The sequence below is a fragment of the Chiloscyllium punctatum genome, chromosome 36 (genome assembly GCF_047496795.1).
Source record: "Chiloscyllium punctatum isolate Juve2018m chromosome 36, sChiPun1.3, whole genome shotgun sequence".
In the NCBI taxonomy this organism is placed as follows: Eukaryota; Metazoa; Chordata; class Chondrichthyes; order Orectolobiformes; family Hemiscylliidae; genus Chiloscyllium; species Chiloscyllium punctatum.
This window is the reverse complement of record NC_092774.1, coordinates 24,471,050-24,488,999: the sequence shown is the minus strand read 5'-3', so window position 1 is coordinate 24,488,999 and position 17,950 is coordinate 24,471,050. Positions and strand designations below refer to the sequence as shown.

The 17,950-nt window shown below is 47.3% G+C and overlaps 1 protein-coding gene and 3 non-coding genes across 4 annotated transcripts in view; 1 reads left to right on the top strand and 3 right to left on the bottom strand.

Annotated features, from left to right (window-relative positions):
- The window catches only part of LOC140460041 (uncharacterized), a 137,920-nt gene that overhangs the window by 84,347 nt on the left and 35,623 nt on the right, over positions 1-17,950 (bottom strand). The gene's annotated exons all lie outside the window — the stretch shown is intronic.
- On the bottom strand, positions 147-218 carry trnae-uuc (transfer RNA glutamic acid (anticodon UUC)). Its single transcript has one exon. It is a non-coding gene; the product is annotated as a tRNA-Glu (tRNA).
- Positions 10,540-10,629, top strand: trnap-ugg (transfer RNA proline (anticodon UGG)). Its single transcript is given in 2 exon segments — positions 10,540-10,575; positions 10,594-10,629. It is a non-coding gene; the product is annotated as a tRNA-Pro (tRNA).
- trnaw-cca (transfer RNA tryptophan (anticodon CCA)) lies at positions 13,189-13,260 on the bottom strand. The gene has a single exon. It is a non-coding gene; the product is annotated as a tRNA-Trp (tRNA).

The window sequence follows — 17,950 nt, the reverse complement described above, 5'->3', positions numbered from 1 at the left end:
TCCCTACGCATACAAACAAATCTGAACGAGGGCACTATTTCAACGAAACACGACACACTGTAGCACCCAGTCACTACGAAGACAAATAAGTAACTGTCCAGCGCTTTTAAGGAGAATGGATAGCCATGCAACACACTGAAAAATGATTCCCTGACCGGGAATCGAACCCGGGCCGCAGCGGTGAAAGCGCCGAATCCTAACCACTAGACCACCAGGGATATACGGGAGAAATTTGACAGCTCTCCTGAAAATTGCTTTGCTGCCCGGAAGTCGAACCCGGGTCGCGGAAGGAAGAAGGCGAACACCAATGTCATTTCGTGTATCCATTGCTCCCGATGCGGTCTCCTCTACATTGGGGAGACTGGAGCCCCGTCGCAGAGTCAAGTCACAGCGTTTGAGGGAACATCTCCAGGACACCCGCAATAATCAACCCCATCGCCCTGTGGCCCAACATTTCAACCTCCCCTCCCACTCTGCCAGGGACATGCAGGTCCTGGGCCTCCTCCATCGCCGCTCCCTCCCCACCCGATGCCTGGAGGAAGAACGTCCCAACTTCTGCCTCGGATACATTCATCCCCAGGACATCAATGTGGTCTGCACCAGTTTCCTCATTTCCCCACCCCCCCACCTTACCTCAGTTCCAACCTTCCAGCTCAGCGCTGTCCTCATGACCTGTCCTACCTGCCAATCTCCCTCCCCACCTATCCGCTCCACCCTCCTCTCTGATCTGTCACCTCCATCCCCTCCCCCATTCACCGATTGTACTTTTTGCTACCTTTGGCCCAGCACACCCCACCCCAATTTATCTCTCCACTCTGGAGGGGTCCTGCCTCTATTCCTGATGAAGGGCTTTTGCCCGAAACATCGATTTTCCTGCTCCTCGGAAGCTGTCTGACCTGCTGTGCTTTTCCAGCACCACTCTGATCTAAACTCTGGTTTCCAGCATCTGCAGTCCTCACTTTTGCCTACCCAATAAACCCAGTGTGCCGATTTCACATCAACAAACTGACACAAGCAGACATAACGTCTGCAGAAACCTTAGCCACATTACTTTACATTAAAGACATCTGGGAAATGATGTCCAGACAAATCAACCCTCTCAGCATCATGGTCGCCCACAAACCTACCAACACACTTAAACAGCGGCTAATGAACCTGAAATACCCGATACAAACAACCAGCAAACGAATGTAATTTACAAAATACCATACAAGGAAATATATACATGAACTCTGCCACACAGTTCTCTGTAGCAAGAAATGCTGGGATGAGAAAAGGAAGATTTTTTTTAGCCAAAACGAATCGGCACTGACTGGACAGCCATTTAAAATCAACGCTGTCAGCCCAGGATGGAAGACCCGAAGGGATGTACAGTTTTCTTATTTCCTGAAGATTTACAAAGCTGAGACTGGGTTTTGGTGTTTGTTCCCTTTCCACTCCCAAGAGCCACAGTGGTTGGGGCGGTGAGTTGGGGAAAGTGAAATGTGCCCATGAGCAGCGTGAGGGACTATTTCAGCTTCCCCTCCTCTGACAGCGCTGTGACGACTCTGATGTTCTCAGGGACACTTACTGACGCGACACAGTGAAAAGAGTCTCATTCCCGCAGTTCGGGAATTCAAACCGTATGCCGGCTTCAGGACAATGAGAAAGATTAATTGGGGTGTGTGAAGAAGCTGTGAGCTGCATTTCAAACAGGTAGGTGGAGTCAGATGCGTCATCCATTGCGCCCCTGTCACTGTGCGGACCTGACACCGCCATGCTGCAGAGTTCTGACGTTAACACGGACATGCGCAGCAATGGGAACATTCACAAGAGGAACAGCCAAAGATAATCACCGTCACTGCTTCCCTTCCATAATCCCAACTTTGTGAAGCAGTATCTTTCACTGGCAAATAAAACACTTTTGTCCTCAGGTGCCTGCTTAACTTCGATTACGACTTCACGCCCCTCACTGTTCGATCTCATTTCCAAACTCTTGGCTCATCGCCTCAATAGCAGCTCTGTGGGTCTCTGCTTGTTCCACCCTGACAGGCAGTGGGCTACAAATTCCCGACCAGTCCCAATGTGATTGAAATACTTCAACCCCTCCACTGATTTGCATCTTTAAAAAAACCGTGGAGCAATCTCCCTTTCTTTTTGACGTCGTTTCTCAACTGTAGTCGGCAGGGTTCACACCTGCGTGGGGAAACCGCAATGGATTTCATGTCCATCGCATTCACCACTCGGCCCATCAATACAGAACCACACTGACAGCTTCATTTCCCAGATCTCTCTGCCTGTGGAGCTGACAAAAAGTGAATCCTTGCAGAGTTTGTTTGAATTCAATCACTTCTCAGGTTTCGAAAGGGTTAAATATCTGCAAATGGCGAGTCTGCGTGTTTCATCCCGGTAGATGAAATGGACGTTCAGTTAAAAACAAAAACAGAAATTGCAGGAGCAACTCCGCAGGTGGAAAGAGAATCAGAGACAACATTTCAGAACTCGTTTTTTTCCTCATCCAGGTCCAGCCAAACCTGCTGAGTTTCTCCAGCAGTTTCGCTTTCTGTCTCGAATTCTCAGCATCCGCAGTCATTTATGTTAGAAATTCAATCAATTCAGAAACCCCTTTGTGCTGCCTCAGTGGAATAGATTTCCGTTTGGGAAACATTTTCCTGACACCATTAAAAACGTGCACTTTCGCAGCCAAGAAAGCGGTAGGAGCGAGAACAAGGAACACGCCGACTCTGGGTGGTCTCGAACCACCAACCTTTCGGTTAACAGCCAAACGCGCTGACCAATTGCGCCACAGAGACAGGTGCAAGAGCTGCTTGCACAGTGTCTTTGAGGAACCTACTAATAAATTCATAATTCAACCCGTCCCGCCCAAAATTACCATTGTCTTCTATCAGTTTTACTTTCCATAATAAAGCCTTGGACATTCATTGTGGAGACATGGGGACAGCCTGATCCCACCATCTGCAGGCACATCCATGTCACGAGGAACGAGCTCTCCACCACCGGGGCCATCGCCCTCCGAGCCTTTCAGTGTTTTGCCTCTTCCTGAATTTTCTCATTGGCGCCGAGCCGAGAAGGGGTTTGAATTCCTGATGTGCAGAGAATTATTTCAATGTCTCGGGTCAGTTCAGGTCCCGAGAATATCAGAGTCAATCAGCCTCTTAAACAAGGGGATGGTGTCTGGACTGTCTCTGCTCAGTCCGTCAGTTCATCCTTCATTCTCCTCTAATTCCACTTCCCAAAGAGTTTCGAAAGATTCACAAAGCTGGAGACTGGGATTTCTGTTTTACTTCCTGAACATTTTTCCACCTGCTAACTGACGATATTTTGACAAAACCTCTTCCCCATTGTAACATTTGCATCATGTCCAGGGATGAGCAATTTCCAATCCCAAGTTTGGGAATGTTCTCTTTGGAGCAAAGAAGGTTAACTGGAGATTTCCAGGGGCTGTTGGCAATGATGGGAGAAGACGTGGTGTGAATGGGCAGGTTAATGATCAGAAGAACCTATTGCCACTGACTAGGGTCAGTTACCAGAGGACAGGGATTGAAGTTCTTTAATGAAAAGCAGCATTTGTGTCGAACAAACACAGCGAATACTGCAGAAAGCCAACGGGTCGAGCAGCATCCGTGGAAAGGGAAACAGAGCCGACGTTTTGAGTGTACGACGGTTTTTGTTCAGAACTCAGTCTTTTGCCTCTTCCCGAAGTTGGTCCAGGTCTGTGTCTCAATTGGCAAACACATGGCAAGTGCAGTTCCGCAATGTGAAGTTATAGCCTTTGCTGTTTAAAAAAAAAGCAGTGCATTGTTAAAATGATTATATATTGGAATGTGGAGAAAGTGAGGACGAGAGGTGAAAGTCGAAAAATGTGGCACTGGAAAAGCACAACAGGTCAGGCAGCATCTGAGGAACAGGACAGTGAACGTTTCGGGCACAAGCCCTTCATCAGGAATGATGTATGGATGTACTAAGGGGTCTCAGAGTCCCTCCACACCAGTCAATGCCAGCTGTCGGGCAGATGCAGCAGGCAATGAGCAAGGCAAGTGGTATATTACGAAGAGGAATTGAGTTCAGAAGTGGGGTCATTGAACATATTCAAGGCGAAGTTCATCTGAGTTTTGAACACCAAAGAAGTGGATGCTTATAGGGGAAGGTAAGAAAATGCTTTTAAGACCAGTACAGATCAGTCACAGAGTCAGACAGTACTGAACAGACCCTTCATCCAACGAGTCCATGCTGAGTATGTTCTCAAACTAAACTCGTCCGACCTACCAGTGTTTCGCCCATAACCCTTCCAACCTTTCGTATTCATGTACTTATCCAAATGTCTTTTGAACGTCGTAACTGTACGTGTATAAAATCATGAGGGGCATGGATAGGATTAATAAACAAAGTCGTTTCCTGGGGTGGGGGTGTCCAGAAGGAGAGGGCATGGGTTTCGCGTTAGAGGGGAAAGATACAAAAGAGATCTAAGGGGCAACTTTTTGACGCAGAGAATGGTACGTTTATTGAATGATCTGCCAGAGGAAGTGTTGAAGGCTAGTACGATTGCAACATTTAAAAGGCATTTGGGTAGGTGTATGAATAGGAAGGGTTTGGAGGGATATGGGGCCGTGTGCTGTCAGGTGGGACTAGATTGGGTTGTGATAGTTGGTCAGCATGGACAAGTTGGACCAAACAGTCTGTTTCTATGCTGTACATCTCTACCACAATGTTCAACATACGCAGTGACCTGGCCTCCACAGTTTTCTGTGACAATGAATTCCATAGATTCACCACTCTCTGGCTAAAGAAGTTTCTCCTAATCTCCATTCTCCCTTTATGCTAAGGCTATGCCCATGGGTATTAGTCTCTCCTCCCAATGAAAACATCTTCCCAATGTCCACTCTGTCCAGGCCGTTCAATGTTCTGTACGTTTCAGTTAGATCTCCCTTGAATGTGGGCCTGTTAATCAGCATGAATCAAACCCTTCAGGATGAGGACATCCGTGATTAGACTCAACAAAGTGAGAATGGAGGGTGAGAGTGTGGGATGGAGATTTTCAGCTTTTAGGGAGTAAGGTAGGAAAGAAAGTTTAATATAAATTATAATTGATCAGATGAGCCAATGGGCCAAGGAGTAGTGGATGGAGTTTAATTTAGACAAATATGAGCTGTTGCATTTTGATGAGGCAACTCAGGGCAGGACCTATGCGGTTAATGGTAAATTAATGGAATTCTGTGCTCAAAGAAGCAGTCGAGGCAGCTTCATTAAGACACTGTTGGATGGGTTTTTTTTGCGTGGTAAGGGAATTAAGGGAAGTTGGGATAATGCAATTAGGAGGAGCTGAGACTATTGATCGATCCGCCATGATTGTAATGAATGGCGGAGCAGGGTCGATGGGCCAAATGGCCTACTCCTTCTGTTACTTTGAAACGATAACCCTGCGTTTCCCATGGTCAACCCACCTAACCTGCACATCCCTGGACACTAGGCAATTTAGCATAGCCAATCGAAATCAAGAGCAGTGAGCAATGTAGTGATGTGGAAACCAAACACCAGAGAATGAGAGAAAGGGACAAGGAGAATAAATGTACTAGCAATCAAAACTGGATTCTCACCATCACAAAAAATAAAACTAAAAGCTGCATTGTAAAAAAAGCGAATTAATTGACTGCACACATTGAAGAGAATAATTATGATCTGAGACTCCTTACAGAGATATGGCTTCAGAATGACAAGGATTGGATCCAGAATATCGAGGGGAGATGTGGCATTCAAGTCGAGTGAGAGGCTCAGTAAAGGTAGAGGGTGGGCACTGCTAATCAAAGCACTGATAACATGGTAGTCTGGTGTCAGCTCGGATTTCAGGTCCTGATTTCTCTGTCCTCTGATCTCCCTGTTCCCACAGAGTTAAATGTTGTCTGTTCTCAGCTCTGCTCGATATCTGTTGAAGCTTTGACCCCCTTTTACACCTTCTGGAGCAACAAAATATTCTGAGCCTCCTGGAAATGACACCTTATCTATACCCCTCCTGATTTTAAAAATCTCGATAAAGTTATCTGTCAACTTGCTCGGCTCTGTTGGAAAAATGTCCCAGCTTCTTCTTAATTCAAACCCTCCATTCCCAGCAACACGCTGGCAAAGTAAGGAATAGGGAATTGCATCAAATCACATAAATGTACTGTCTGAAACAATCTAGCTGTGCTCTGGCCTGAGATATTGAGAGTCCCTGGTGTAAGTAATTACGAATGCAATAATTTTGGTCACAGAATTGAACAATCATTTTGCAACAAAGGGGTCTACTTTGATAAGGAGGTAGCGGTCATTTCTAGGGTAAGTGAACAGTTTGTAGATCAGGGAGATGAAGTTCCAGACACTTGTGAAGGGCTAGAATTGAATTTGATAAATATGACAAAGAACTGTGGATGCTGGAAATCTGAAACAAAAACTGAGAACACTGGAAAAACTCAGCAGGACTGGAAGCATCTGTGGAGAGAAAGCAGAGTTAAAATTTCGAGTCCAACAACTCCTCTTCAGGATTCTGAAATAGTTTAAGCCTGGCAGTAAGTTCAGGTAACCTTTACTGCGACCCAACTTTGTTACAGCTTCAGATCTCCACATCACAAGGCGTACAAAAAGTAGCTTTTCTTAAAAAAAAAGCACCTCAAGCTCAAAGTGCGCACACTCACCCCCCACTCCCCCCACCACACTTTCTTTATTATTGGTTCGTTGAGTTGTCCCTTTGTAACTGGATCCTTCGTACAGCCGGGTAAAGCATGCAGCTGGGACGACTGAGTGAATCCTTTCGCGCAACGGCAGTTTCCATCACTGAAAAGGACATGAATGAATCAGATGGGTTTTTGCCCTCTAAAAACGGTTTCATCCTTAGATTCTGAAGTCCAGATTACTGACCGAATCCCAATTCTGCCATCTACCGCGACGGGATTCGAACCTGAGAATCCCCAGAGCTGGGTTGTTAGCGGCGCTCGGCCATCGCTCCTTCCATCCCCCCTGCGATGGCACGTGAACGCGCGGGTGCCTTCACAGGTGGGAGGAGCAGGTGAAGCTCTTCCGGCACTGACAGCAGGTGAACGGCCTCACTCCGGTGTGGACCCACTGGTGGGTCAGCAGTGCAGCTGACTGAGTGAACCCCCTTCCGTACATGGGGCACGTGAATGGCTTCTCTCACTTGTGGACCCATTCGTGCGTCTCCAGATGGCTGATCCGACTGAAGCCCTTCCTGCACACCGAGCAGGTGAATGGCCTCTCCCCGCTGGGAATACGTCTGTGGGTTTCCAACACGGATGGGGAAGGGAATCCTTTCCCTCAGTCCCCACATTTCCAAAATTTCTCCATTGGTGGAGCTTTCCTTGTGTTGGTCTGGGTTTGAAATTACAATCAGAACGGGGACATAGTCTTTCCCACTGTGAGGGATGAGACTTTGATTCCCCAAAGCTGAGTAAATGGTGTAAAGCACTTTTCACAGTCAGCGCACTGAATCTCCCTCACTCGGTGTCTCAGTGTTCTTCCTGCCACACCAGTGTCCAAAATCTCTCAAGCAAACAAAAGCAACCATGTCTTCTTGATTGGAATGGTTGCTGATATTCAAGTCCCAATGAATCAAGCGGCTCTGTCAGAAGTTGATGTTTCATTTGTTTTCAGATTTCTTTCGGCACGTCTTCCTGGAAAAAAAATCACAAAATAAGTGATCATTGGCAGTACACTTAAACGAACATAACATAGGTGGTAGTTCCTGTAGTTTGCCAGATGCCTGCTGATCACATAATACCCAGCACACAGAAACCTGAAATCCCTCATGCAGCCAGATAGGCTCAGGTGTGTTTAGAGGAAAACTTAATTCAAATCTAATCTAATCCTAAACTAAATACGTGTACATATATATATCAATATGACACTCCTTTCAATGCGGCTCAGTTCCATGAGAAACTACACTTTTAATTGCGAACATGAGGAAAAAAGCAGTCATTTTCCAGGGTGCAAACTGCATACGTGCCAAACTGAGGGAATACACAAGGAAAATACCTAAAATAGAGATAGAAAGTATTTGAGCACCTTTGCAGAATCTGCTCCCTCTCTGGATTCACTCCAGTTGCTACAAGTAAACCTCCCTGGGGGTCAAACAGCCCTGCATCGGGAAGCACTGGGATGGTTAACTACGACCAGTTTACATGGGGAACACATCTCCACATTAAACAGCCTCGAGGCAAACTTCCCTTCCTTCCACTTAAAGTTCAAGACCCCTCAAAGCGAAATTCCCCAGGTAAGTTTGGAAGAATTTCTTCCAGGTGTTCACTGATCATTTCTATGAGCACTTTGTTAAAGTTTGAATATTGCGAGTTTTGAAAATTAGTGATTCTGAGCAAAATCATATTTCGAAAAACAGAATGTGGGAATTTAGACAGAGTTTATTTTTGCACATCGACGATATGTCTGCACAACGGCATATGACACGACAGCAGTGAAGATCTCCTGACGTCATTCTCAAACGTGCCTGCCACACGCCAGATGAAAAGCTAAATACTTCTCTGGAAAAACTGCCGAGCAATGCAGGAGAATGGCACAACGCGTGCGTGTTGGGACCGTAACCCAAAAGAGAGACCGTTCTCTCCTATTCATTCAACGTCGTCTTTAGCAGCTTTCCCGTATAACGGCGCTCTGTTCTGCACCTTGCCTTCTCATCCACTTCCCAAAAAACTTCGACATAAATATTTCACAATGATATACTGGCCCAATGTGTACAGTTGAGGTGACAACATCTGAGTGGTCTCCTGTTCACTGTATCCTATGTTGAGGAGGGCAATGCTTGTCACTGGCCACTCAGGTGTCAGAGAAAAGTTTCGAAACAGTAGAGGGAGCCGGGTTCTTGGGGACGGGGTCAAAATACAGCAGGGAGACAGAATGAGAAGCAGCTGTTCTGGAAACTCTTCGTCTCTTGCAATTCAGAGAGCAATGTCAAATGTATTTCACACTAAGCAAGTCTCAACTGGCTCAAGAGGTGTGTGGTGAATGAGGAAAGAGCTGCTCTTTGGCTTGTTGGTCTAGGGGCATGATCCCAGATAGACTCTTTAACTGTGCAGACTTGTGTGCGGTCCTAGATTCAAATCCCAGTCAAGGCTGCGTCGCTTAACTTGATTTGTGCAAAAATGCCCCATTAATTTTCTCAAAAAGCACCTTGGTGAAGCGAGGTTGGGCTGTCTGGAGGATGAAAGAGGCAGAAAACAGGGACGTGAAATGGTTGGAGATCGCGTTGAACAGGTTGACGTGAGTGGTGCGATGTTTTAGGAATAAGGTAAAAATGTCAGCAATCAAGGTAGGTTGAAAAATTCGGCCAGCTCTCCTCGGAGAACCGAAGTTTTCCAAGTCAGTAGGGGCCGAGAAACAGGAAATAATGCTGTTAAAATGCTCCCATGCCTGAAAGGATCTATTGTGATTCGGCAGAGATTTAAACTCACGAGGACGAGCGAATGCAGTAGAATAGGTTGCGGCAAATGTGCAGGTAAAGTGCTGCTTCACCTGGAAGGTATGTTCGAGCCTGGAAGGATATTCTGGAGGGAGCAGGTAAATTGTGCTTCTGAGTGAAATCACGGTTCGTAAAAACAGAATGTGGCAATTTAGACAGAGTTAATATTTGTTCGTCGGCGACATGTCTGCCGGTGCGCGATGGGAGCATAACCCAGAAGGGAAACCATCTTCCCTATTCACTCAATGTCGAGTTTAGCAGCTTTCCCGCATAACGGCGCACTGTTGTGCACCTCGCCTTCTGATCTGCTTCCCAAAAAACTTCGACGTAAATATTTCACATTGATACACAGGCCCAGTATGCAGAGTTGAGATGACACACTCGTGGAGGTCTGAGGGGTCTTCTCCGGTTCTCTGTGCCCTATGTTGAGGAGGGCAATACTTGTCACTGGTCACTCCGGTGTCAGAGAAAAGTTGAGAAAGAAAACGGTTTAATTTTCTGCCAGTAGAGAGGGCCCGGTTCCTGGGGACGGGCAAACGGCAGCAGAGAGACAGAATGAGAAGCAGCTGTTCATACAGTCATAGAGATGTACAGCATGGAAACAGACCCTTCGGTCCAACCCGTCCATGCCGACCAGATATCCCACCCCAATCTAATCCCAGCTGCCAGCACCCGGCCCATATACCTCCAAACCCTTCCTATTCATATATCCATCCAAACGCCTCTTAAATGTTGCAATTGTACCAATCTCCGCCACTTTCTCTGGCAGCCCATTCCATACACGCACCACCCTCGGCGTGAAAAGGTTGCCCCTTAGGTCTCTTTTCTATCTTTCCCCTCTCACCTAAACCCTAAAGCCCTCTAGTTCTTGACTCCCCAACCCCAGGGAAAAGACTTTGCCTATTTATCCTATCCATGCCCCTCATAATTTTGTAAACCTCCATAAAGTCACCCTCCAACCTCCGACGTTCCAGAGAAAACAGCCCCAGCCTGTTCAATGTCAACTGGAACTTTACTCTGAGCAAGACTCAGCTGGTTCAAGAGGTAGGGCGGGGGCAGGGACGCCGGTGCGCCGACCGTGTGGCTCGTTGATCTAGGGGTATGATTCTCGCTTTGGGTCTTCGTCGACGCAGACGTGCGAGAGATCCCGGGTTCAAATCCCGGACGAGCCTGAGTTTCGTGAATCGCGCGAAAGTGCTTGTTTAATTTTCTCAAGAAGCACCTTCGTAAAACGAGGTTGGGCTCCCTGGAGGACCAATGGGACAGAAAGCAGCGAAGTGAAATGATTGGAGGTAGCGTTGAATAAGTTGACGTGAGTCGTGCAGTGTTTGAGGGATGTCAGCGATGAGGGTCGGTTGGAAATTTGGGACAGCTCTCTTCGGAGTACGGAAGTTTGAAATCTGGCCCGATTGAAGCTTTTCAAGTCATGCGAAGTCTAGACAGAGAAAGTAATGTAGTCAAAATGTTCCTACGCCTGAAAGGATCGGCAACGATTCGGCAGAGTTTTAAAGGCATGAGGAAAAGAACCGAAAGTGACATTAGGAAGAATGCTTTCGTACAGGGAGTGGTTGGGGTCAGTAAATCCCTAACTGACACTGACAAAGAGGCAGATTCATTAGACGCAAACGGGAATTCGGTGATCATGTTTAAAGTAATAATCTGCAGAATTACATGGAGAAGGCAAGAGAATGATACGAATAGAGACCCACGTGTACTTACTGTGTCGACCCAGCAGAGCGAAGGTGGGCCGCATGGCGTCTATTTAGAGTGAAATCACAAGAGAATGTGGGAAGTTAGAAAAAGTTGATGTTTACACAGCCTCCATACGTCTGCGCAACACCATATCAGACGACAGCAGTGAAGATCTTTGACATCAGTCTCGAACGTGCATGCCACGCGCCAGACGAAAGGCTGAAGGGGCCTTTGGAGCGGAGCGGCGCGCCGAGAGTAGGAGCCGAGTGGCGCAGCGGGGGCGTGCTGGGCCCATAACCCAAAAGTCGTTGGATCGAAACCATCCTCTGCTATTGTTCACTGCCTCCTTGAACGACCTTCGTTTGTGATGGTACTCTGTTCTGCATCTTGCCTTTCAAACGGCTTCCTGAGTGTTTCAGTGCCCCGTACCGATACTGTCGCGAAACTCACACTATTCAAGTTACGTGCTTTTGGAGGTCTGAGTGGTCTTCTCCTGTTCTCAGCTGCTTTGGGAGGTGGCTGTACCCATGGCTGGTGGCTCGTTACTCTAGGATATGATTCTAGCTTTGGGTCTTCGAGCATATGCAGCCGTGTGAGAGTTCCCGCGTTCCGATCCCAGGCGAACCATCAATCCTTAAATTGACCTGAGCAAAAATGCCCGATGAATTTTCTCAAAAGCCGCTTCGTTAAATAAGATCGGACTGCCTGAATTAGGGACGACGCAGAGCTGCCATTGCAGTGAACACGGCGAAGGGAAATACGTGTTGAAAGTGAGAACAAGTATTGCAGATTTTTCGCCCGCGCAATCCGTGTCTGAATGAAACCTCCACCTGTATTACGCTCAATTCTGAGGGTGATACTTCAGGAAGCGGGGAAGTGAAGTAATTGTTGAACCAGCAGATCTAAGGCGGGCTGCATGGCCTCAGTCTGCGCATTTTGTGATTCTGAGTGAAACCGGAGTTGGATCAATGGAACATAGGAAATATGACAACGGACATATTCTGCCCAACAGGATACTCCATCACATCAATGAAGGTGTTTTGACATCATTCTCGAAGGTACATGCCACAATACAGATTCAAAACGGAGTATTCCTTTGAATCACTGAGTAATTTGTTGACAGTTATTCAGTTGAGGTGAGCGGAGTTGCGCATTGGGAGCCACTCCAGTTGATAGGATGAAGCCGTTTTCTCCTGTGTGATAGTCCCACCTGCACTCCAATTTGCTGTGCTTCCAGTCAGTAGATGCAGATTACTGTCCCATACTGATACACGGGCCACGATGGCCCAGCTGTGGTGATAAGCTTGTGAAGGTCTGAGTGCTCTTCTCTTGATCTCTTTCTGGCTGCTATGATCCGAATCATCAAACCTCTCTTCTCCGAGATAGGAATAAACTGGTGAAGGTGAAACACATCAGTTGTGGTGTGTTCCATGCGCAGGAGGCCCTGCGTTAATTCCTCACGCAGTTTCACACAGCAGCAACCCCTTGATGAATTACGCTTGGCAAAATAATCGATTGAACCAAATCAGTGTCCGCCATTGGATTTTACTGACGCCGTTTATAAAATTCAGTCTCACCGTTAATGTGGAGAGAGGCCGTCAGACTGTAGTTTCCGCTCCTTCTGTTGAATAACGATAATTTTAACTGTGTCCAGTGAGAGGAAAGAATTTGCTGTTGGTGGGAAACATTTCTATCTGCACTCGCTGTCACTCTCCTGATAGATTGAAACATAAAGCTGGGAGTCTCTGGATTATGTTGTAAAAATATCGGTATTATGTTATTCACACCGCGCTGTCACCGACTGAACGAAGCGGCTGCCCAGAGGGAGGCGGCTGTGTTTAAATCCCGTGATGAACTGGGGGAGCTGAGCATTTACCCAAACAATGGGCACACTACCTCCCTGACACAGTGTTCACAAATCAAACTGACAGCAAAGCTTCACGTGTGATTGAAAGTTTCCGTAAAGAAGACTTGGCTCAACAGATATCCGGAGTGAACGTGCTCCTTTCTTGATTTGAAATGTAAGAAGTCGACGTCAGTGAGCCTGACGTGATTCGAACACGCAACATTCTGATCTGGAGTCAGACGCGCTACCGTTGCGCCACAAGCTCATGAACGACTGGTGAGCTTTATTCATGCTTAAGGAAAGTGATCGCGCCGCAATGATTTTACGTTTTGAATAACAACGGAGATTAACAGTTCATGTCTGTTCTGTCTCTCCCCCGTCTCCTTCTGTCTCTCGAAACGATTTCCAACTCTACCTCAATAAAAAGCTGAAAGAACTGCTGATGCTGTATATCACAAACAAAAAAAACAGGAGTTGCCGGTGACCCTTCCACAGAACTGATGGTGATTGGGAAAACGTTGGTTAAAATGCAGGAGATATTGTGGGAGGAAGACGGATGCAGTAAATGATAGATCAGGACACAGCCCAAAGCGAGGGAAGAACTGTTGGACAGGAAAGGGAGTTGATAACGATCTGTGTGGGAGGGTGAATGGAGACTGTTCGTGGCTAATAATAGGTAGTGTGTAATGACAGACTGTGTGATAACAAGGCTTGGTGTGTGTGGAAGGGACGAGGATACTAACGATTTCAGGCCCTAGAATTATTGAATTCGATATTGGGACCGGAGGATGTATGGTCCCCAAGTGAAATATTCGATGCTCTTCGTTCTGCTGGTGCTGAACATCGCTGGAACACTACAGTAAACCTGAGACAGAGATGTTGGCCAGGGAACAGGGTGGGGTGTGGAATTGGCAGGCAACTGGAAGCTCAGGTTCTTTTTGCGGGCAGAACGTAGATGTTCTGTGCAGCAGTCACCCAGTTTTAGGCTTCATTTTCCCCATTGTAGATGAGACCACATTGTGAGCAGTACTCTTGCCACCATCCCGGCTCCTTCCCGCTGAGGTTGTGCCCCAAGCGCCAGGCAATTCACAGATTGAAAAAAACATATTATTTACATTCTGAGAGTTAACAATCGATGCCCATCTCCCCATACGCCTTCTCCATACATCTTAACCACAGATATAGCCACCCTCAATCCAAAAACAAAAGGACAGCAGTGAAAAAAGGCCCCAGACAAGACCTAACTGACCGTTTTACTAAATAATTCCAGTTTTACATTAAGGCAGTACATATAAAGCCGATAACCACAACAAAAAGGGGCAAAAAGTAGCATTGTCTGTCATGATGTCCCGCCTTCACCCCGACCTGAGTCCTTTAATTCAGAGAATTCACAAAGCGCTTCGCCTTTTCTGCTGAATCAAAACTATATACCGTCCCTCCATGAGAGAAATGCACCACGGCCAGGTACCTCAAGGAATATTGAATGTTCAGATCCCTTAATTTTCTCTTAACTTCATCAAATGCTCTTCTGTTCTTAATCCAGGCTCCTGAGAAGCCCTGAAAAGACATCATTCTTGAGCCTTTGTGCATTAAGGCCTCTGGATCTCTTACCAATCTTCTTGCTGTTTCAATCACTAACTGTTTTTCTTTATAATGCAGGAGTTGCACTAGGACCGTGCGGGGGCGCGGGTCCAGCCCTGACCGCATTTTGATCCGGTGGGCCCGCCCCACACTCAACAGACCCGACTCCAGCCCCAGAAATCCAACGAGGTTTTCACCTTCCTTACATTCCGGAAGACCCGCGAGCTGTAATATTTTTCTTCTACTTTTGTTTTCCAGGTCATCCATTTGCTCCTGAAGGACCCGAACCTGGTCTTCTAGCGTTCAGATCCTTCCTCCTGAGACCTCCGCCACGGTCTCCGATGCCACGGTCCTCTCCTCCGCTGCCTATTCTCTTCGGGCCAACATTTGAATTTCCTGCTCATGCTTTTCCAGCGTGGCAGGTAGTGGTTCCACCGCTGCTTCAATCTTATCTCAGAGTTTGGCAAACTCCGAGAGTAACTACTGCTGCCCCATTAAACCCAAAGGGACTGCCCTGGGAGTTTGAACAATGGCTCGAGGCACCCCCGATGCAGTAGGGGAGGGCCCTGCCTGCTGCACCCCTGTCGGCCCCTTTCCTTCATTTGCTTTCATTCTGATCCTAACGCTGTCAAACCACAATTATAGCAGCTCCAGATGTTCAGTAAGTTTCTATTAGCAATTATTTTTCTCTTACAGATGGTTAATGAGGTGGTGGGGGGGCGGGGGTAAAGGTCCACATTGCCGGGGGTATGGCACAGAGCCCAGCACAGCAGACCACTCAAACCACCGCCATCTTGGATTTCCAAGAAAATGGTTTTAAGACCAGTACAGGGTCATACAGCACAGCTACAGGGTCATACAGCACAGAAATGGACCCTTCGGTCCAATTAGTCTATGCTGACTATGTTCTCAAACCCAACTAGTCCCATTTGCCAGTGATTGACCAATATCCCTCTGAACTTTTCCTATTCATGTGCTTATCCAAATGTCTATTAAACATTGTAACTGTACCTGCATCCACTACTTCCTCTGGACACCCATCCACAAAATCCACTCTCTGTGTGAAAAAAATGGAGGTCTTCATGTCTTTTTAAAAATCTTTCTCCTCTCCCCTTCAAAATTTACTCCCGAATCTTGAAAGCCCCACCCTAGGGAAAGGACACCTGCCGTTCACCTCATCTGTACCCCTCATGATTTTATAATCCTCTATAACCTCACCTCTCAATCTCCTCTGCTCCAGTGAAAGAAATCTCAGTTTATCCACCTGGCTGTAGGTATATTCATATCCAGTTATGATCTGTTCAATGCTGGTGCAGGGTCAAAAGACCAAATGGCCACCTCCTGCTCCCAATTCTCTCACTCTGTGTCCAGAACAGCATTGGGAGATTGGGAAAGGGGAGATATCTTGTTTGTTTTTATTTTTAAAATACACTTGATTCCCACAAATAAAATCAACAGGTACAAGTACAGCACATGCAGTATTCCTCATTGCAACTTCAAGGTTTTGTGTCCTCTTCTTCCGCGTTGGCTCCAGCACATTCGGCTTCCTTCCGCATCCCACCCCGCCCCCCTCCCCCCCCCCCCCCCCCCACCGCCAATCCCCGCCCTGAGCCGTTGATGCTTCCATTCTTTATAAAATCAAGAGAGGCATGGATAGGGTAAATCGACAAGGTCACTTCTCTGGAAATCCAGAACTAATGAATAATAGGTTTGGGGGCGGTGGGGGAGATTTAAAAGGGACCTAAGGGGCAATTCATGCAGAAGATGGTGCATGTAAGGAAAGAGCTGCCAGAGGAAGTAGTGGATGCTGGCATAATCCTAACATATTTAAAGGCATCTGGATGGGTATATGAATAGGAAAGGTTTAGAAGGATATGGGCCAAACGCTGGCAAATGAGACTAGATTCGGTGAGGATATCTGGTCAGCATCGACCAGTTGGACCAAAGGGCCTTTGTCTGTGCTGTATATCTAGATGACTCTGGTTTGCCACTTCAGTCTGTTTAGTTTCTCTCTAGTATCATTGCCTTGATGTCTCATTCCAAAACTCCCCCACCCCCGTGGGTGCACGTTAACCATTTTGCGTTTGGTTGTTTGTCAAGAAGCTGAATTGCAGGTTCATCCTGAATGTACACACTTTATTTTTGCTTCCCAAAATCACTCTCAACTGTATCCCAATGTCGTGGAAGATATTAATTTTCAGGTGGAGGTATCCAAAATTCAGAGAGATGTCAGTCATGACTGTTTTGCTCTTCTGTCCCTGTCAGATCCTGATTCAGCACTTTCAGGAGAATTAGAATGGAGTGAGAACAGAGGGAGGGAGAGAGAGAGAGTGGGATGGTGCTTTCAGTTTTGTGGAATAACAAAAGAAAAGAATGTTCTGTAGAAAGTAGAATTGCTTGTTCTGAATTTCTACCCTGGGCTGACAGTGCTGACTTTTGTAACCTCGTTTTACAGAGTATTTGAAGATCTGAAGATGAAGTTTCAAAATCAAGACATGAAGGGCTTATGCCTGAACCATTGACTCTCCTGCTCTTCGGATGCTGCCTGACCCGCAGTTTTCGACTCTGATTCTCCAGCATTTGTGAGCCACTCATTCCATCGGGACTGCAACAATTTTCAACTATGATCCAATTGGTTCCTGTTTCAGTACGTTTTCAGCATCAGTGGGACTGGAAGAGAGACCCTACTGTTGCAGCAACGCACTGAGTGTGGAGCCTGAATCAGTTATCTAGCTGGATAGAGGAATTCAAGGCAGGGAGGGGACATACACGCGTTTCTGTGCAACTGTAGCTTCGGCGATGGAGAAACCATGGAAGTGTGGCGACTGCGGGAAAGGCTTCCGTGTCCCGTCTGCCCTGGAGACACATCGGCACAGTCACACCAGGGAGAAGCCATTCTCCTGTCCTGAGTGCGAGAAGGCCTTCAGTGATTCCTCTGCCCTGCTGAGGCACCGACGGGTGCACACAGGGGAGAGGCCCTTCAGCTGCCTCAAGTGTGAGAAGGCCTTCAATGATTCCTCTGCCCTGATGAGGCACCAGCGGGTGCACACAGGGGAGAGGCCCTTCCGCTGCCCAGATTGTGGGAAGGTGTTCACTCGCTCCTCCCACCTCGTGATTCACCGGCGGGTCCACACCGGTGAGAAGCCCTTCCCCTGCCCCAAATGTGGGAAGGCCTTCAGCGATTCCTCTGACCTGCTGGCCCACCGGCGGGTCCACACCGGCGAGAGGCCATTCACCTGCTCTGTCTGCGAGAAGTGCTTTACACGCTCTTCCGACCTGCTGAAGCACCGGCGGGTCCACACTGGGGAAAGGCCCTTCAGCTGCTCTGAGTGCTGGAAGGGCTTTGCCCAGGCCTCCCACCTGCTGACACATCA